We start from the raw sequence: 23,046 nt of genomic DNA, 5'->3' as shown, positions 1-23,046 counted from the left end.
AAAAAAAAAATAACACAAAAGATTGCTTACAAGAGAATTTGTTGAAACATGTTCTTTTAGACTTGTGAAATTTTCAATAGATAAAAAATATTTTCTCACTTTATTTTTCTCTAACTTACAATTTAGTTTAACGAAATATGCTCACTTTTGTTACAAAAAGATAATATTTTAATAAATTACTGTATCTATTATTTAACACTATTGTTTCTGTTTATTATTTTTACTATATTTATTTATTACAGTACCGTTCATCTAACAGTAAAACCAATTAGAGGTTGCTAGATTATTCTAATCTAAGCCTGAAAATTTATTAGAAATTGCTGTTAATTAATTCTAAAAATAAACTTCTAACTTTGTAATTAATAATTAGTTAAACAGTTATTTATTAAAGTGAGTTTGAATAACACTCTTACAAACACAATCTCTAAAGTTGAAATTTATGGAAGAAATAAGCAAACCTTTCCTGGGCTCAACATGGTTGAGTCAAGGTGATTGACTATCACCTTATTCAACATGGTTTTAGATAAAATAATGAAAATCTTATGCCAGATGGATGAAATGGGTGCATAGATTGAATCCAAAAACCAGAACATCAAAATAAAATGCTTAGTCGTTCCTGATGACCTTGCTCGTAAACATAAATAAAAGAGCTAACAGGAATAGCCCAAAGCAGGCCTAAAGGTAACCTTCACCGAGCAGAAATCATGATGAATATTAAATCAATCACACAAAAGACAACAGAGACTCAATTCATAAAGGTAAACGTCACCAAACATTTTAGTACCTAGAAGAAATTATAAACAGAACAGGAGTAGATAAATCATAAATTAAAATAAAGTATTAAATCTCGAGAAACTTAGATTATCACCAAAGACATCTACAATAAGAAGAACTTTTTCACGATCACGAAAATTAAGTTGACCAGTAATCTTACATAGCAATGAAACATTACACCTAACCGGCCTCGAAAAATTGTTGAAGATCCAAAGATGCTTACTAAGGATAATCCATAGTGCAAAGGTAACAGAGAAAGGATACAGACTGAAATCTTACAAAAAGATGGATCAAAATCTAGGAAACTTAGAAATAACAATAAGGAAAAGAAGGTAACATTTCTTGGGGGGTATGATCAGGATGGAAACAAACAGATTAAATAAACAAATCTTTGACAAGATGTGGTACATGAATAGCAAATCAGATTAGATGAAGGAGGACTGTTGGGGTAGAGATAGCTTACGAAGAATCATATAAAGTTTTTGTAGCAGAAGAAAGAAGGATCAGAAGAAAATGGACATATGAGCAAAAACGAAACCTTGTTGAAAAAATGAGAAAGATGCGAAAGAAGAGAAAAGGAGCTAGAAAGAAGTGATGTTTGTGTGGTTCTAATTTGCACAAAAAAAGAATCTGAAATAGAATCCTGTATTTATGTCAATGTAGCTGGTATAATTTTTATTACTAGCCTAAATTTTCCGATATGACAATAAATAAAACATTGTACAATATAAAGATTTGAAAATCTTCATTTTCTAATCTGAGTTAATTTTTATTTCATGTTTAAAACTAATAATTATAACTATTATTATTATAATTATTTATGTCCTTTGAATAATATTTTGCTCAAGTGATGCAAAGTTATTATGCAATATGAAAGTCAGATAATCCCTGTACATGATTTCAAGGGTTTGCAGCTTATAATTAATGGTTATGTTTGTAGGCCAGAATAATTTTATAAGAAAAAAATGTATGAAATAAATACAGTGGACAACTTTGGAAATAATGTTCAACCAGTTGATAACTGTTAGAATTTTTAAAATGAGATTTATTTACAAATTATTTTTTTAATAAAAATATGTAACAGCATATAAATAATATTATAAAAAAATAACATTAAGAATCATGAAAATTAACTCCGGATCTTGATGAGTAACTTATTTGTTATGATTGGTTTAGATAAAAAAAAAAAACAGAAATTGTTGTTAAAAAACATTTTTTTCTCATTCAAAACACTGAAATTTAACAAAATCAATTTGTTTCATAGGGATTGAAAACCATGATTGAAAACATCAGAACAGCAAAGAAAATTGTAAAAATTATTCATTAACTAACGGAAAAAATCAAACACCAAACGAGGTTCAATACAAACAGGAGTCTTATACTCTGTTCTTATAATGAGTTCAACATTTATATAACGCCTAAAACTTGTCATTCTGAAAATATCATCATTAGTCTTCTTTTTCTCACCAAACTACCACTCACATTCAACCAAAATAGGAGATAAACAAGTATTATGCAGAAATCTGTTATTCGATTCTACCAATTTAAGAATTCATCATTCTCAAATTTTATTAAATTCAATAATCATAATCATTCTGAGGGAGTGTCTGTGTCTAAATCAGGAAATTAGAACAGTGAAACTCATTCAACAAAAAGGAGAGTGTTAATGGAAGACTGAATATGTACAGTATGTCCACTGGCCGAAAACCTTAATCATTAAAGACAATCAGACTGTAGTTGAAGCATATTTCTGGGGAAATTATAATTATTATCCAAAAGCTTTTTGAAAAACTTGATCTGAGCAAAGAAACAGTAGTGAAAAATGATCTTTAATTTAGCAAAATGATTTCTCGCTGGATTTTTACGTTTTGTAAGCTGAATACAAAAGAAAAGAAATTTATTCCTATGATAAAAATTCTTTAGTGATAAGAAAATGATAGAGACATGTTTCTGGATGTTTGGTGTAACTTGAGTATACTATTTTGCTCCAGGAAAAAATGAGCCACTAAAATGTTGGCTGAATTTAGTGGATTTAGATTAAACTGCACTTTTAGTTAGGATATGGAAAATTTATTTTAGAATTTACAGGATTATTCCTCTTTGACTTCATCACAAAACAAAGAATTATTGCTGCTCATTACTTCAGTGATTTTTATAAAAAAAGTGAATTTTATCTGCAAATCATTCCAAAACAGGAGTCGCCCAGTTTTCTGTTTATCTCAGGAGAATTTTTCCCCATGCTGCTGCATGAAGCGTGGAACACTATAAGATTTCATATGGAAATAAACAAATAATAATGTATTATTCGCCCTATTAGGTTATTATATATCTTAGTCAATTTTATTTACGGAATTTTCTAGGTAAGAAATTAGACTTAAAATTCGACTTGGTTGTTGACTAAACTGTGAAACGGTATAGATATGTAACTATAAGACTTTCCTGTTTGGGATTAAGAACTTAACTTAGCGTTGAATGAAGTATGCTGCAGCGACAAAAGACCACTGAATAATCTATGTATATTAACTACTTCATTTAAATTTAAAAATAAGTGAAAATAATAATTTTCACTGTAAAAATTTTCAGTATTTAATTCTTCCATCACTGTAATTAGAATATATAAATATATAATAATAATAATTATAATGAAGGTGAAAAAAATATTAGCTCTGAGATACATGTTACATTTACACGTTAACAACGAAAATAATCCAGATTATATATGAATAGTTAAATTATTGTATGAATTTATGTAAAATTTTACCTTACAATTAAATAGGAATCACAAAAATATTTGAAATCGAGATAACAACTTGGGATTGCATAAATAGCAATTAGTCGTATCAAACTTATTGAAAAGAAAATTTTTTGGACGTCTTGAGAGTAAAGATAGTTTTTATAAATACTTATGAAAGAAAATGTTATAATATTTTTTTTACTGAAACCATATACCTTACCTTACCTCTTCACACAATCATCACCGTATTAGGTTATTTTTTGTAATAATCTAAAAGCTTCAAATCCGCTCGTCATATTTCCTCCAATTTATTTTAACATTACTTAATAGTATATCTCATCTCTTCAAAATAACTAAACGTTTCTTCAGTCTAAACGTTTTTTCAGTAGATAGAAACACCTCAAATCAATGTCTGGGTTATTTGTGGATGACTTACAACATCTTATTAAAATTTTCCACAACAAATGAAATGTCAGTACTACCTAACCCAGATAGACGTTAAAGTTCAACAAAACGGTGTCAGTTCTCAACCACTTTATCGCCAAATTTACGAAGGAAGGAATCACAAAATTGTAATCACTTCTGAAGCACGAAATCAATTAACAGAACAATATAATAAAATTTACACCGATTTACACAAGTAAATTGGTGTGTGATCTTAAATTTAATCACACTTACATTTCATCCCTGGTAACAATGAAATTGATAGTTCCTCATTTAGACAGATTTTAGAAAAACCAGTTCCCTGTAAATGTCAGCTATCATCATATGTCGATAAAAATAAAGTCGATTATTTTGAATGAATAAAGACAGAAGCTACATGAAGACGCTTCATGAGGTAGACATAACGCAACATCAACAAATCTGTCAATTTTATTCTCACAGATGTCAATAATCGCAAGGAAAACGGTCGTTACTTCATGTTCCTCGCATGTATTCAAAAAAAAAAAAAAAAAACGCTGTGGTTTATTCGTGTGCTACGGTATAAGAGAAGAAAACTAGGAACATATAAAAAATAATTTTTGTTAATAAATTCTCAGATTAGCAATTTTGTACACATGAAAAAAAAAAATGTAATCTATAGAAAATAATTATAACTCAAAATATAACTGATGAAAAAGCAGAAGACAGAAGTTTTCCCAAGAAAAATAAAAAAATGAAATAAAATAAAATAGTTTAAAAAAATGTATTTAGCTGCTTATATGTCCAAAGGAAAGTGCAGAGCGAGAAAAAAAAAGCGGAAGTGAGGTAAAGTACGAATTACTAACTGACAGGTCTCACTGAATTGGTACAGAAGCTTGATTTTTTGTTGTCAAAATTATTAACCTTTGATTTCTAAAATACAAGATCTCTTCCTACTGACACAAAGTAGTTATATGTTAGTGATAGATATTCTTCCTGTTATATCAATGAGTAAGTTGCAAAAATACTGATAATAATAAACAATAATGGAATTCCAAGGTAAATGAACTACACTAGTTTGTACAAAATCACAACATTTTACACAATCATAACGTTCATATTTTTACAAAAGTTATTAAAAAATTGTGTTTGATTTAAATCTAAATATTATTTATCAAACTCAAAACTCTCTTGGAATAAACGTTAATCTTATTCTTTTGAAAAATAAGATTTTTGAAAGAAAATCTTGTAATTTTTTGAAAAACAAACCCAGCAATCTAATTTTTCAAATCGTTCGTTTTATTTATCTAAGTACAGTATTTATTTTACATAAAGATATCAGGAGAGAAAGTTTCGCAAAATTATCTGTCTCTGTTAAACTGTTACCCAATCATTTACACATCTCTAATTAGCTGAATTTGATTAATTCTACTAAATTAGAAGGAAACATTTATTTTATTATAATAGTGTTTTGCAACATAACCACAGCTAGTAGTCAATTAAACAAATAATTTATTGACTGTATTAATTTGGTTTTGTTTTTTTGTAAGTAATCACTGGTTCAAATGATTTTGATTATTTGATAGTACATATTTATTGTTTGTTCCACCAGTTACCAGCTGAACTGATTAATTAAATCATTATCAAGTTTTTCATCAGTCCACATTAATATCCAATGAAGTGTTAATAATTTTTGAATTTCACCCGTAATATTAATTTTTGTTTATGTACGAGTTTTTTCAGAAAATACGCAAGGCAAGTATTATCTTATATATTTAAAAAAATTGGAATGAAAACATATTTTCAGTCCGTTTCATGCGTTCTGCTGGACGGATAAGTAGTTTTTTTTTATTCTGCTCAAAATGAGCAAAAGATAAGTCATTGGATTCCAAACTTGAGTCTCCTCTGATAAATCCTAAAAAACTCTTCTTTTATTCCTTAATTGATGAATTTTCCGAAGTTATTACTCACAGGAAAATCACGTTAAAGGTCCATTACTGCCTTGCAACACATCTGCGCAGAATTCCGAGCAGAATAAAAAAAAATTAGCTCGGTCCGTTTAGTAGAACATCTCTAAATAGTTTTTGAGCACGCATTTTACCTGTGATATGAAGGGAAAGAGAAAAACAAGGGGGATGTGGCTGAGACGTGTTGTAAATGAAATAGTTTTTAGTATATTCTTTTTAAAACATATATAACATTACTTTGTAATAATAACGTTGAGGAGCAGCACGGAAGAGCGGAGCACGGAGTACGGAACAGCGTTGCGGAGTTGTAATAAATATAATTATTTCTGAAAAATGATTAGTATTATTATTATTATTACTATTAATAATAAGTATTATTATTTCTTTTATTGAAAATTATTGGTGGCTTTCGAAATGTATTTTTTCAAGAATTATTTCGTTAATATTTTTTTTTTATGTCTCACGTTATATAACCGGAAAGTGTCTAAATTTTTATATTTATCATTTTATTAATCTTGTCTTGTTCGAAAAACATGTAAAAGCATGCCCGAAGTTGTAATAATAAAATAATATGATATGCTGTTAAATACATACTAATAAACAAAACACCTTTATCCTTCCAAAAGAAAGATCTCCCATTTAAAAAAAATATATGATCAAAATGCAATAATCACCTTGCAATATTTAAGGCTATAAAATGTTATTTTATAGAGGTAAAAGGTTATAAATACTGCTGTAATGGTGTACTGTTCAGAGCATTCTGGTATAAAATCGTTATCTGTAATCTTAAGAAACCAACTTTATTTCCAATATTGAAAACTCGTACTAGAATTTTTCATAATAAACTTTCATTACACTTTTCGTCCTGTAATAAATTCCCAAAAAATTAATCTAAAGTAATAATTCAAGGCAGATTCTCCCTACCCAGTTTCCTACAATATGGCCGGGTATACTCAGTAACAGACTGGACTTTTTACTTTAAGGGAAATTAATTTCATTTAGTAACTAATTTTTATAATCCATTGTAAAACAGAAACAAAGTAAGTAAAACAATTTTAATAGAGTAACTATATTAGCTAAAGACGATTATTCCATTAAACAGAATATTCCAAAAACCAAACACCACACACCATACATACATTTCACCGGTTACCCTGCAATTATTGTAATATTAAATTAAATCTTCCTTACTAGATACTGACAAAAATAAATAAGCAACAATATTAAAAAAATTTGACGTTACTATTATTTCAGTTAAATTGTTTTATTAAAAAAAAAAAGCTAACAATATAATTAAAATATTTACCATTTTATTTAAATATAATATTGTTTGCTTATTTAATTTAATGATTCTAACTAAAGCACCCCCCTCTATGAATCATGAGACCTTGCCGTTGGTGAGGGGGCTTGAGTGCTCAGGGATACAGAGTAGCTGGACCGAAGGTGCAACCATATCGGAGAGGTATCTGTTGAGAGCCAGACTAAGGAATGATTCCTGAAAGAGGGCAACAGCTCTTTCAGTAGTTGTTAGGGGCGTGAGTCACAATGACTTAAACGGCCATATCAACATCACTTAGTCCTCTGAGTACTGCGCAGCTGAAAGCAATGGACAACTACAGCTGTTTTTTTTTCCAAGAAAATGTGGCTCTCTGCATTTTCACACAACAATAATGGAGGCGCTTTCCTTGGTAAAATATTCCGGTGGTAAAATAGTCCACCGTTCGGATCTCCGGGTGGGGACTACTAAGGAAGGGGTCACCAGAAAACTAAAAAATAACATTCTACGAGTCGGAGCGAGGAATGTTAGAAGCTTGAAAAAGGTTGGTAGGCTAGAAAATTTAAAAAGGGAAATGGGTAGGATGAAGGTGGATATAGTAGGAATTGGTGAGGTTCGGTGGGAAGAGGAAGGCGACTTTTGGACAGGTAATTTTAGAGTAATTAACTCAGCGAAATAATGGGCAGGCAGGAGTAGGTTTCGTGATGAACAAGAATATAGGGAGGAGAGTGGAGTATTTCAAGACGCTTAGCGATAGAATCATTGTAATAAGGATAAAATCAAAATCTAAACCGACGATTAAACGATTATTAACGTCTATATGCCTACAAGCGCCCATGATGATGATGAGGTAGAGTGTATTTACGAAGAGATTGATGAAGCAATTAAACACGTAAAAGAAGATGAAAATTTAATAATAGTTGGAGATTGGAATGCAAGCATTGGAAAAGGCAAGGAAGGAAATATAGTGGGTGAATACGGGCTGGGCAAAAGGAATGAAAGAGGGGACCGACTTATAGAGTTTTGCACGAAGTATAATTTAGTAATTGCCAACACCAAATTTAAAAATCATATAGAAGAATATACACTTGGAAAAAGCCAGGCGATACTGCAAGGTATCAGATAGATTATATGATGGTTAAGCAAAGATTTAGAAATCAACTCGTTGACTGCAAAACTTAACCTGGAGCAGACATTGATAGCGACCATAATTTCGTGATAATGAAATGTAGATTGGGTTTTAAAAACCTGAAGAAAAGGTGTCAGATGAATCGGTGGAATTTAGAGAAGCTTGAGGAATAGGAGGTAAAGAAGATTTTTGAGGAGGACATCGCAAGAGGTCTGAGTAAAAAAGATAAGGTAGAAAATGTAGAAGAAGAATGGGAGAATGTTAAAAAGGAAATTCTTTAATAAGCAGAAGCAAACTTAGGCGGAATAAAGAGAACTGGTAGAAAACCTTGGGTTTCAGACGATATATTGCAGCTGATGGATGAACGTAGAAAATATAAGAATGCTAGTGATGAAGAAAGTAAAAGGAACTATCGGCAATTAAGAAATGCTATAAACAGAAAGTGCAAACTGGCGAAAGAAGAGTGGATTAAAGAAAAGTGTTCAGAAGTGGAAAGAGAAATGAACATTGGTAAAATAGACGGAGCATACAGGAAAGTTAAGGAACATTTTGGGGTACAATAATGTGTTAAACAAAGATGGTACACCAATATAAAATACGACAGGTAAAGTCGATAGATGGGTGGAATATATTGAAGAGTTATACGGAGGAAATGAATTAGAAAATGGTGTTATAGAGGAAGAAGAGGAAGTTGAGTAGGATGAAATGGGAGAAACAATACTGAGATCTGAATTTAAGAGAGCATTAAAAGATTTAAATGGCAGAAAGGCTCCTGGAATAGACGGAATACCTGTAGAATTACTGCGCAGTGCAGGTGAGGAAGCGATTGATAGATTATACAAACTGGTGTGTAATATTTATGAAAAAGGGGAATTTCCGTCAGACTTCCAAAAAAGTGTTATAGTAATGATACCAAAGAAAGCAGGGGGCAGATAAATGTGAAGAATACAGAACAATTAGTTTAACTAGTCATGCATCAAAAATCTTTACTAGAATTCTACACAGAAGAATTGAGAGGAGAGTGGAGGAAGTGTTAGGAGAAGACCAATTTGGTTTCAGGAAAAGTATAGGGACAAGGGAAGCAATTTTAGGCCTCAGATTAATAGTAGATGGAAGATTAAAGAAAAACAAACCAACATACTTGGCGTTTATAGACCTAGAAAAGGCATTCGATAACGTAGACTGGAATAAAATGTTCATCATTTTAAAAAAAATTAGGGTTCAAATACAGAGATAGAAGAACAATTGCTAACATGTACAGGAACCAAACAGCAACAGTAACAATTGAAGAACATAAGAAAGAAGCCGTAATAAGAAATGGAGTCCGACAAGGATGTTCCGTATCTCCGTTACTTTTTAATCTTTACATGGAACTAGCAGTTAATGATGTTAAAGAACAATTTAGATTCGGAGTAACAGTACAAGGTGAAAAGATAAAGATGCTTCGATATGCTGATGATATAGTAATTCTAGCCGAGAGTAAAAAGGATTTAGAAGAAACAATGAACGGCATAGATGAAGTCCAACGTAAGAACTATCGCATTAAAATAAACAAAACAAAAGTAATGAAATGTAGTAGAAATAACAAAGATGGGCCACTGAATGTGAAAATAGGAGGAGAAATGATTATGGAGGTAGAAGAATTTTGTTATTTAGGAGGTAGAATTACTAAAGATGGACGAAGCAGGAGCGATATAAAATGCCGAATAGCACAAGCTAAACGAGTCTTCAGTAAGAAATATAATTTCTTTACATCAAAAATTAATTTAAATGTCAGGAAAAGATTTTTGAAAGTGTATGTTTGGAGTGTCGCTTTATATGGAAGTGAAACTTGGACAATCGGAGTATCTGAGAGGAAAAGATTAGAAGCTTTTGAAATGTGGTGCTATAAGAGAATGTTAAAAATCAGATGGGTGGATAAAGTGACAAATGAAGAGGTATTGTGGCAAATAGATGAAGAAAGAAGCATTTGGAAAAATATAGTTAAAAGAAGAGACAGACTTATAGGGCACATACTAAGGCATCCTGGAATAGTCGCTTTAATATTGGATGGACAGGTAGAAGGGAAAAATTGTGTAGGCAGGCCACGTTTGGAATATGTAAAACAAATTGTTAGGGATGTAGGATGTAGAGGGTATACTGAAATGAAACGACTAGCACTAGATAGGGAATCTTGGAGAGCTGCACAAACCAGTCAAATGACTGAAGACAAAAAAAAACTAAAGCGCGTGCGCATACCTTACTTCATTCACACGGGTGTGGTAATACTAGCGGCCAGTTTAAATACTTTTTTACACTAACTATTTTTCATTTATTTAATTCTACAGTCACCTGTGACGTCACAACATAACAGACGCGTATAGCAACTGTACGTCAGTGCTACACTAATGCTCCATGTTGTGAAAGGGAGTACTATTGATGCAGTATACTTAATCATTAGTTTATTTAGAGTATTTTTTTAGGTGAGGTGCGAATTTTTTGTAAGTTATTTTCTAATTGTTAACAAATGTGCCTATGAAAAATAAAATCTTAATTAGGCGAAATCTCGAGATATTAAGGGTGATCTTTCTTTACAGCTTCATCTCCTTCACCTTCTAAGTAGAAAATTTTATGATATCAAACCCCCATATATTGAAGTAATCTGACCACGTTTGTTTAAAGTTGGTCCAGTAGTTCTGGAGATATAAGGTGATTTAGATGGCGACACAGAACATACACACGTGCATACAAACATCCGGAAAATTTCCTAGGGTTTTTAGTTTTTTGGATTTCTTAAGTATCAAAACGTGATGATCAGGCGAAACCCGCCTATGTCCAAATTGGACCGATTACAATACTTTCCCTTCTAAAGCTCCCCTTCACTGCTATAGAGCTAGACGGGAAAGTATGAAAAGTTTAGAAAACCTTATAAAATACAGATTGAATTAAAAATTTTCTTTGAAATAAAAGAAAAAATTTATTAAAATTTATTTTACGTTTTTTATACACATTACTCATTCATTTTTGAAAAGAAACTTTGCATATTTCATTGTTTTCTTTTCGAAATAAAAGTAGTTTGGTAAACTCATAATTATTTTCAAAGTTTGTATTTGGCAATGTTTCAAAAAATTTCATAATGAATACACAAGCATCAATAATTTCTTAATTGAATGGTACTACGATCGTTTAATCTATTCCTTGTAGAAATTACACTTCTTCATATAATGATACAAGTTCTACAATTATTTCTAAATTTTGTTCTCCACTCCAAATTTTGCTAAATCGATTTCAATTTGGATGTAATTATCGAACTAGTTATTCGACATTCACACTGAAGTGATAGCTTTAGGAGAGGATACTTCCTTGCATAGTTCCCTAGACCTCCATTCAGTAAACTGTTACAACGGTCGTAATCTTATAATATGACTTAGAATATTGTATTACTATTCATATATATGTATCATTATTCATTTATTTAATCACTAAAATAAATATTATATATTTTCATGTAATATTATGCTTAAATATAATATTTATATTATTTATTATATTTTTATTTATGTAATATATTATGCCGTAATAATAATATATCTTTTTGATAAAAGATATATTACAGCATTACCAATGTAACTAAACAAGAGATAGATTTGTTATTATTCTTTTAGCGTCGGTTTGGGTTTTAAACATTGAGGCCCATCAAACGAAATATTAAATTACTGAATTAAACAAATTTTACTGTACTTCAAACAAATAGGAGAATTAGAAAAATAAATCGCATTATAACCAAGCAAACCACCAACGCCTCTCATAAACAATATTAAGAAAACAAATGTACAGAAACATAAATTCCAGCACAAACACGCGCGCGCGTTATTTATATATATATCTATATATTTATATATATATCTATATATTTATATATATATATATATAGAGAGAGAGAGAGAGAGAGAGAGAGATACTTGTATTTCAGTAAAATTGTTTTAATTTTTCGAAAAATTATTCAAACATGAAAAATACCAAGAGAAAACACAACTAATTTTGAAGTGATTAAATATCGTAAATGTATATCTGAATTTCAGTTATATATTTCCTTGCCTTCATTATTCTTTTACTTTTCCGGCGAATATTAAATCTACAAAGGGTTTTTTCCTTTTTCTTATTTTAACCTGTTTTGAAGGGATGTTAGATTTAAATAAAGCTTTACGTAAGCAAATTTTTTAAGCTTAATCTGTATGTGAATATGTTTATTTAATCGGATCACTTTATAAATAAATCTTTCCTGAGTTTTCCCACAAAGAATACCCCTCAAACAAAAAAAAGTTATTGTTTTTATTTTTTAAATTTCAGAATTTTTAAGTCTTATTTTGGTAATCATTATAATTAATAAAAAAGCGCAATCAATCCTTGGGCTCCCAAAACTTAAAAATACGGAGATCTTTTTTTAATCCCTTTTCTTTGAGCTCAACGATTATAAAACTAATTTTTGGGAATATTAGTTTTATTAAAAATAATGTTTAACATGGAAAAATTGTGGAAGAATATATAATGGCTTTTTAAGGTTATTTTATTTTACAATTTCTTAGTATTTTCTACGATTTTACCTTTTACAACTTTGTTTTCCTTTTTTTATTCTGCTATTTTTTTTATTACGAATTTTATAATTGTCTACAATTTTTTACGGTTTTACAATACTGCTTTTTGACTGCCGAAACCGGAAACGTCATTTAATAATTTGCCAACCTTTTTTTTTTCTATTTTAGCTATAACTCCTGATTAGTCATGCTACACATCACTATAGTGTAGTAAGTAATTTGATCACTCCTCAATAACATTCCAATGTAAAAAAGGAGAATCCCAGAACTTATATCTTTCACGAAATTTCACAGCGACAAAAACTAATATCATCACAGTTCACTAGTACTTTACTCCGAACCAGAAAGTTTCGGTAAACTTTTAGGACTGATATATTTAATACTGAACGACTAGTGAGAGATTTCTTCGGTATACGGCAATTTGATAAATTTTATTGCGATGCTCTCGTACTCGAAATATCTAGGCGTCCCGCCTTGAAAAATTCAATTATTTATTTTTTTCGAATTTATCATGTCTTTTTCATGAAATTATGGTAATAACATGAAATACAATTAGAAATTTTAATAGGTGAAGGTGCATTCCATTTGATTAAGCGTCTCTTTAACTAATCCAAAACCAGTAAAATTCAATTCTCATGCAGTAAATTTATTATTTGTAAAAAAGTACCAGAAATTCATTATTTTTGGTATAATACTACTAATAATGCTGATATTTCTCATTAAAAGATAAAACATCAAAAAAAATGTAAAATAAATAGTTTTAAAGTTCAAAATTCACTAAAAAAATACAATCGTCATTCTTTTGAACGGTGCTCAAGAAACAAATCTGTTTTGTGCTGCTCGTAATCAAATCCTATTCGCTAAATTTATAGAAATATTGAACAGAGTATGTATTTTCACCAAAGATAGTAATTTTACCTGTGACGTCAGTTAGACTAGTAAATTTATTAGAAAGAATTGTAAAATTGCGTGCTGGACTGTAAATGTTTTAGAAGATAGCGCGATTTTACTCACCTTAGTAAAAGTACTGTTCTCAGAATAGGTTACAGAATTATTGACACTGAGAACCGTAATTTTTCTGATTTAGTAAAATTATTTTTTGTAGTGTACTACTACTCTCAGGAGCAAAGAATTTGTCAAAAGTTTGGAAGATTAGTGGGAGCGCAACTGATAGGACACCTTCGTTAAATAGAATAAAACCTTAGATCCTAAGGCTTATATTTATAATAAAATCCTTAGGGTCTCAGATAAGCGTCCTTGAATATTTACGTGTTTACCAACGAGATTACGTATTTAAAATATAATTGGAAAAAAAATCAATTTCTTTCCTAAAAAAAAAGAAAAAAAACTAGTAAAATATCAGGACAAATATATATTAAAAAAAAATTTCAATTCTTACGTCGGTTTCATGGAATCAGACATTTATTAATTGGAATAATTATTTACTTAAATCATTTGGGCCAATTTGGTGCAGATATTATTCATCAAAATATTATAGTCTACTAAAAAATATATATATATAAATGAATACAAGTTTGATGGTATTTGATAGGGTCGAAAATAGACCGAAAATGGAATACATGTAGCAATATTTCAGTATCTTTTTCAACGGATTTTTAACATATGAACCAAAACCTGTTTAAAAAATAATGTTAAATATCCTCCCACTTTTCAATCAATTGATTTAGAACTTTGGAATTTAAATAAGTTACTGCCATCATATTAAAGCTCAAATTTACGACTTCTAGATAAAGAATTAGCATTAACTACTCATCCTTCGTTTTTACAAAATGTATTAATTTATTTTTACCAATGCCCCATATATATAATACTTTTCTAAGCTATTTTCGAAGAATTTATGTTCAATCAGTCCGGAGATATTAATCAAAATATAGGGCAGCACACGTACGGACTTATCTAAGACATACACATCTGTCCGGAAACTACTATAACATTTTTGCCATTTTTGGACTAAGCATATCTTTAAACTTTACATTTGCAATAACACCGATACCCAAAGTTTTTGCAGATTTCTACACTTAGATTGTTCACTTGTATAAACAGCAAAGCTGTGCTTCTTCAGCAGAAAGAGAATTATTACAGGGAAATTATTATTAATATTGTTCATTTGTTTAGTTAATTTAATTTAAATGGATGAAAATAAAGTAAAACTTGGTTATTTTTAATACATTTTAAATACTTATCTAATTAAAAATATTTCTTGAAATTTTAATAAGTAAATCTTATGTTCTGAGATGTTCCCACTATATACTATATGATATCTTCACAATAATTTACTTTAAAGATTTAAAAAGATTAAAATTTAGTTTTTTAAAAACCTAACATAGAATAACCTGAACTTCGGTTATATATTAACCAGCTCAGATGTCAAACTGTTAGATGATAAGATAATCTATTTCCCATAACAAATAGCCATTTACCACTTAAGGAAATATTGTCAAAGACGATTTGGTTCTGTTCTTGAGTAACTAGTAATTTTATATTTTTGTTAGCTATTCGCTTCGCTTATATCAATAATTAAAATACAGAATGTTTAATCCCTCAAATAATATAAAATTGGAAAAGATATACTTAATGAATTTGATAAACATTGTTTTAATATACTTTTATGTTTTATAACTCGTACTGGAATCCTTGGTTTCTTATTTGGGAAGCGTGCTACATTTTACGCAAAATAAGGTAATTAACTCACTCAATTTGCATAAAAAATTAATTTCCAGATAGCTATAAGTGCCTTAGAATTAAAATTAGTATGAATAAAGATTAATTGGATCGATTGAATGATTAAAATAGAGATTAATAATAATAATATACTTTTATTTTATAAATTATAAAACCATTAATATTAAAGGAGGTTTTGTTAAACCTTTATTATAAATTAAAAACCTCTATTTAAAATATTAAAAATTTTATTTTCGGAACATTCTTCATCTAAACATTTTATTTTATCCTTTACATTGTGAATAGTGATAACTATAAGAGTATAAAATCATACGTAATTACTAAAAACTACATCCAATTTTCAAAATCCTATACACGTACAGCGGCGGCTGGCGAAGCGGCGAAGGAACTGCTAGTTGTATATTTAAATAAAAATCTTCCACTTTATATGATTAATGTTTGTTTTCTTAAAATATAAAGATAAACATTAATAAGACAATAGTTAAATATTTTGGTTGTTATCTATGCAAACTAGTTAAATTAATTAAAATCTGTAAAATCTACATTCTGGTAGAAAAATTTACAGACTAAATCTTTGTGAAGTAATTTTTGAAACGAAGATTTAAATTTATTTTTCTGAAGAACTGATATTATTAGGTTTTCTTCAATACAAAAAAGTAAAACCTTCATCTTTGAAATATATTTTTTTTTAAATTCATATATTTTCAAAACTTATTAAAAAAACCAGCAGTTTCAAAATACAATTCATTGTTCAAAAATTTTTTTTAAATAATCTATAACCCACCGGATTGGTCTAGTGGTAAACTCTACGTCGTAAATCAGCTGATTTCAAAGTCGAAGTTCTCAGGTACAAATCCTAATGAAGGTAACTTTTACTCGGATTTGAATACTAGATCGTGGATACCGGTGTTCTTTGTTGGTTATTTTCACCCTATCCTCCGGGCCGGATCCACAGCAAAACAAAGCACAGCCCAGTGGGTTGTCAATTCAAACTGGCCTCCCCGTCCGCCTGCCATAAGTCTAGTCCGACAGATCAGCCCGCCGGTCAAATCTTTTCGTTGCCTGCCTCTAACCCCCAGGGCGGGGTATCCAACCTCCACTATGTCGTTCCTGGACCCCATCCCAGAAGTCGGGATTCGGTCTTGAAGCCAATACCTCTAGTGAAGTACCCTGTGCAGGACACTCACACCGGGTCTCGGTCTTTTTCGCAAAGGGATGAGAGAGTCCCAGTGCCTCATCACTGCCGCCCATCCGTGCAAGCTCAGACGAACGACAGCTCCGCAGGGGGCTGTCCCTCAACCCCTCGCCGCCTCGTCCTCCCTGGCTTTGTGCTGGATTATCCGTGTCACAAAGTTAGTTACCGCACGAAATCTTTCATTTCCTGATAACATACAGTCAGAGGTTGTGTCAACTGTAAGGGGCCCAGTCACCAACTCACAGGAGCGATGTTCCGTAGTCCACGTCCGGCAATCGAACACAACGTGTTCTGGTGTATCAATCTCTCCGCAAGAAAGACAAAAGGGGTCGTCAGCTTCCCTCCTGGCACGTAAGTACACCTGAAACACGCCGTGACCAGATAAAAATTGGGTCAACCAGTAGGTGACTTCACCAGAGCTGCGGTTGACCCAAGGCTCGACCGGCCGAATCAGACGATGTGTCCATCGCCTCGTGAAGGAGAAGTCTCAGCGGACTTGCTATTCTCAGAACAACCACCTGTGTATATCACTTCTCCACCGATAATTTCAATCCTCATCCCGGCTAGTTATTTAAATGGACTGATGCCCGCAATGACTAACACTGCCTGAGTCAAAACTGAAGAGTATGCTGAAACGATGCGGAGGGCAATCCTCCTCTGCACACCCTTCATAATCCCCCGATTTTGATCACATCCTAGAGCTTTCGACCGAAGAATGACCCCATACAGCAGAACAGAATTGATCAAATGGCCATACAACTTCATTTTAGATGACCGGGGGCCGGCCATATTACCTAGGAGCCTAGCCAGTGCCCGCACCATCGATCCTGCACGATCATATATCTCTCCCCACGTGTATGGAAAATGTACGCCGTCGGTCCAGCAGCCATACCCCCAAATACTTCACCGACTTCACCTGAGGTACTAAGGCTTCGCCTACCGTGATCCGGATCGGAGGAAGAGAATTCTCATCCGCCGATTCCCAATTCTAAATATCAGATATCAAAACCGTTGATCCGAAAAAAAACTAGTATAAGACAGAGCGCACAACAATACGTCTGACCGCAACAAAAACTTCCACTCGACTTTGTTGATCTTTGTTGATTGGGTTTCAATTAACCACACGTCTTAGAAATGGTTGGCCTGAGTTTTTCCAGTATTGCTACAGTTACATTACACTGGTAAGTCGCTAATGACTTTAATTGTTGATGCGACTATAAAAAAAAGTAATAATAAATTGTATACTATTTAAAAAAATGCTTAATTGGATAAGTTTCTTGTTTAATTTATATATTTTTTTTGTATCAGCATATTTATTTGCAACAAATAAAACAGTTTAATATACCAAATTTATATAAATAAATACTTTTATACAATATATTCATTTAAGAGTACAAAATAATTATGATTGTTCCGTTCAACAGATTTATTATTAAATATACAGAAAGAGATAGAAAATTTGTATACTTACAGTATAATTACCTGGTATAAAATTCTGAGGATAATAATAGGTCATTGACCTTATGCAATAAATACCGGGTTCCTGCCCATTCTAGAATCAACTCTTGAATAAAATGGTTATATTAAATTACCCATTAAAATGGTATAATATGAACATTTAAGACATTTTATAAATAATTTTAAAGCCCGATACTCGTTTAAGTTTGAAGTTACATCCTAGTAATGGATAAAAACACAATAAGTAATTCTTAAGAAATGCAAATTACCTCTTGAATAAAGCAATGTAGATACAAAATAAGGCCATGAATAACAAGTAGTTCAACACTTTATTTAACTTTTCAAATGTGATAAAATTAAGAAATACTCTTTCGCCAAATTAAGCATTTATAATTTTCCTTATATGTTTATTACAGAATTTATCATACAACTTTATCTAGGCACAGATTAAAAATATATATCCTGGAAATAATAACTGTAGTTTTTGCTTTTATGAGGTAAAAGATCGGCCATGATTAGTAAGGGAATGGGTTACAATGTGTTACTATTAAATTCATAAACAAAACAAATTTTAATTGAAAATAACCCATGAACTGGTCTATTGCTCTTCAGAATTTTTTTTTAACCACCTTCAGGTAGTACCTGCATTAATATAAACACAACCCCAAGGGAGACATAGGGGTAATTATTTATCTCTGCACTTCTTTCGCTATCTTCGAACGGATGATCTTGACCAACATCGTGAATACCGCGTGGCATGTCAGTTCGGTACGCAGTAATTACGTTGCGGAACGAACGGGCACACCATGATGCGGGACTACATCATCCGCCCTATGATGATAATTGGGGACTACATCATGACGTTGTTATTTGTGGAAGCAAACCGAATTCTCTTCGGTATGCAACAAAAAATGATCGCACGCGAACATCGGATATTTTACGGTGTTCTAATAATTACGTCCACACAGGACGTTGAGACAAAAACCTGTATGCTTTAAAACACCTATGACCAGTAAGTCAATTTGTATCCCAGTTCCCGTGTTTTCGATTCCGTCACCTCTAGATGTCCGGGTTCAGTCTATAGATTCAACTCCCCTTCGCCCATTGATCTCAATCGCTTTTTTGATCATTACTTTAACAACATATGTTAACAGAAATAATTATTAATTTTAATTAGAATTAATATTACAATAATACATATATCTAGTTATATGGCATAATATTTTTATAATCAATCATTTTTATAAGTAAATAATATCCTCTTTGAATGATTACTAAGATAACTCTTCTTCGTATTGTACTCTTCTGAATGAAACCAACTTAGTAGTATTGAAAATTTATCTACGCTTAGAGCAGAGTATCTTCGTTTTCTTTTTGTGGTTTTCCCACTTTAGGGTCGGATCTACTTTGATATGAACTGAACACCATAACTCCAAGGGAGATTCGGTAGAAATTCCTCACTTCTCCATTCTTCCGCCTTCTTTATGGATAATCTTTATCAACGTAGTGAACACCGCGTTTCACAAACGTTTGGACTGCAACAGAGTCCTGGAGATATTGTCTGGGGTAAGCTAGCCGAATTCTCTCCGGCATGCTTTCCTATGCTGACTGCACACCGTGTGTTATGGGGTATTCCTTCCCACAATAACTTCGGGGAGGGTCTCAGAGTTTGCATGCACAGGTATGCCTTAAAACACCCTTAAATACAATAAACTGGGTAATCTTGTATCCAAGTTCCCCGAATTGGCAGCCCAGGGATCTCTGGAGGTCCGGGATCAGACTGTGTATCCATGTTTGTAAACTGATTCTATCTCTCCTGTTACCTGCAGACAGAAGATGCTTCCGCATCCGCCTTTCCTGTACCCTTGTAGATCTCCTCCCTCTTCCAAAAAATAAGTTCCATGCCAGCAGGACCATTGATTACTTCGTTGGCATCAACCGAAATGGTATTGTACCCGAATCATACTCGAAGGGAGACAGCCCTGTGCTCTCGACTAAAAATTGTAAGGATTGTAAAAATTCCGCTTAAGAAATTTTCTCGCTTTTGACAAGTTTAATAAATAAAATCTTATTACAGCACGTTTTTCTTCCACAATAGAAGGTTTCAAGTAGATCAGACATTTATAAATAAACACAAGAAGTTATAAAAATGGAATAATTTTTTGAACAGTTGACATTATCTATGTCTCCGATCCCAAATTGAAGAAAAGGGAATTTCAGTTTATGTATTCTATCAAAACGTTTTGTCGTTGTTTCTCTTTAATTATTGAGCCACCCTCGTAAATAAGGCTTTACAAATCTGTTAACACCTTTTTACATGACTGCCCAAAAAGGCGTCAAATATATTTTAGGGTTTATGTATGTATGTATGAATGTTTATTCCACCGTAGCTTTTCAACAGCTGAAACGATTTTGATGTATGAGCACACGACGCTTGAATCCTTACGTTAACGGGAGTGTCATAGACTGTATAAATATATATATATATATATATATGTGTGTGTGTGTGTGTGTGTGTGTGTATATATATATATATATATATATTGTTTAACATTTATTTAGATAGATTAAAGATGACTGAATCGTTTTTGAATAACTCACATCTCAACGCTTCATTCAGAACGATTCGAAATCTAGTACCTCAAACGTGTAAAGTTGTTTTACTAGTGTTTTTACACGACTGCCCAAAAAGGAGTATAATGTATTTAGCTTAATGTAAAAAGGAGTTTAATATAAAATATAAAGGAGTGTAAAGGATTTTATGTATGTTTGTTCCACGTTGCAGATCAACGGCTGAACCGATTTAGATGTACGATCCCGCGTTGGAATTGTTACGTTACCGTAAATATAATAGGCTATAAATATATGTGTAAATATATATTTATTTATATATGTTTAAATAAACTTAAGGATTTGAAAAAAGAATTATACTATATACATAATTGTCTCCCGCACGCACTTTAATTATCCTATTCAGTAATTATCCTATAGTAACGAGCAAAGTTTTTTTTAACAGTACTGTTTTTTAACTTTTAATATTTCTTTCATTTTAATCTTTTAAATATTTAAATTATATTTAAAAGAAATATTTTATTATTCAGTCGAAAATGTGGAAACTACTGATAAAGGTTTTCTTAAATATTTTGTTTACAAGATATGCAAATATAAATTAAAAATATCTAAATTTGAAAAAGAAATTACGGAAATTTATTACTAATTTTTTTCTTTTTTTATTTTGATTCTTTTTTATTGTACAGCAACTATTGAACTAAAGTTCCAAGAATTTCCATGTTTTAAAGTGAGTTTTCATATTTACAATATAAAACTATAATAAACTGTTAAAAATCTAATTAAGATAAAATTGATTGAATAAAAAAACAATGAAATTTATACTGGTACAATTTTAATTGAAAAATGATGTGAAATTGTAACAATTTTTTATTTATTTTAACTTTCTCTCTGCCGAAATGTGTCTAGTTAATTTTTTATTGAAAAATAACTATCCGCAATTTAAAAAAATTAAAATTAAATTATTAAAATGCAATACAATATAGAAAAAATACAATATAAAGAATACATTTAACTTCAGGTAAAATAAATGTGGTAATGATTTTCAAAAATATATACATAAATAATATTTCTTTGTTTATAGAGTTATTTGTTTTTGTGTATTTTTTTTAAAAGTAAATGCATAACCAGTTTTAAAATCTAATTGTATTCCTTTTTTTTAAGCAGGTACAGTACAAAAAAAAAATTTACAACGGAGATGAAATACAATTTTGAAAAATGTAACACCATTTCCTGAAATAAAATAACTGCATACTTAAAAAAATTGCACCGGAAAGTGTGTGTTCCTAGTGGAAGTAAAAAAAAAGAAAGCCAGTATTTATCTCTTTCCAATCAGTTATTGCTATTTTGTTTTTAATTAAAAAAATTTACTGGTTTATTCTAAAACTCATTACTTTAAAAAGAAAAAAGCGACATCATAGAAATTTTAAATTTTGCAAAACGAACGAATATAATTTTGCTCAACGTAAACGCTTGGAAATTTGTAAAACCAAAAATGATTTAATTTTACGAATGGTTGTTAATTAAAAAAAAAGTTTTCACTTCTTCCTTTTTGTTTTTCTTCTCCTCCTTCCTTCCTTTTTATTATTTTTAAGCACATTTTTAAATGACATCTGCTACTGCAGTTATCGTTACTTTCTACTAACTAAATGATGTCAACACCAGCAATCAAATCCTACCTAATGTTGGTAAACATTTTAGTGATCTAGAGGAAACAGTTTATTAAACGTAATTTTGGCCACTACCATTTTAACATAATTTTACTCCTTAAGTTTCCAGAATATTGTTTCCTGTGAGAGTTCCATGTCTTGCACTACTAGATTTTAGAAACCAATCACGCACACACACACACACAGACATACACAGGTATAGAGAGAGAGAGAGAGAGAAAGACTACTTAAATAACTATTCAACGAACAATTTCTGCTATATTAGATCGGTACAGTACAAGCATTTGTGGAGCTGTCATGAGAAATCTAACTCTTAAATGGAAAGGGTAGGATTGTGATTCATTATTTTATATGACACTGAAAAAAAAATTTATTTAAAAGCCGTTAGTCTACGAAAACTAACCAAAATGGCTGCTATTCAATATATTTACAGCTAGTTTCATAATATTTTATTGTACCTTTGAAATAATTTCTCAACAGCGAAACACTTCCAAGTTCAAAGCAATCAATTTTTGCTATGAGATCATTACTTAGGGTGTATTATAAGCCAGACATTTAAATTGTGAACAATATTAAACGACTTCCACTTTTGTTTG

This window comes from Lycorma delicatula, chromosome 1 (genome assembly GCF_047948215.1).
Source record: "Lycorma delicatula isolate Av1 chromosome 1, ASM4794821v1, whole genome shotgun sequence".
In the NCBI taxonomy this organism is placed as follows: domain Eukaryota; kingdom Metazoa; phylum Arthropoda; class Insecta; order Hemiptera; family Fulgoridae; genus Lycorma; species Lycorma delicatula.
Note: the sequence above shows the minus strand (reverse complement) of the source record.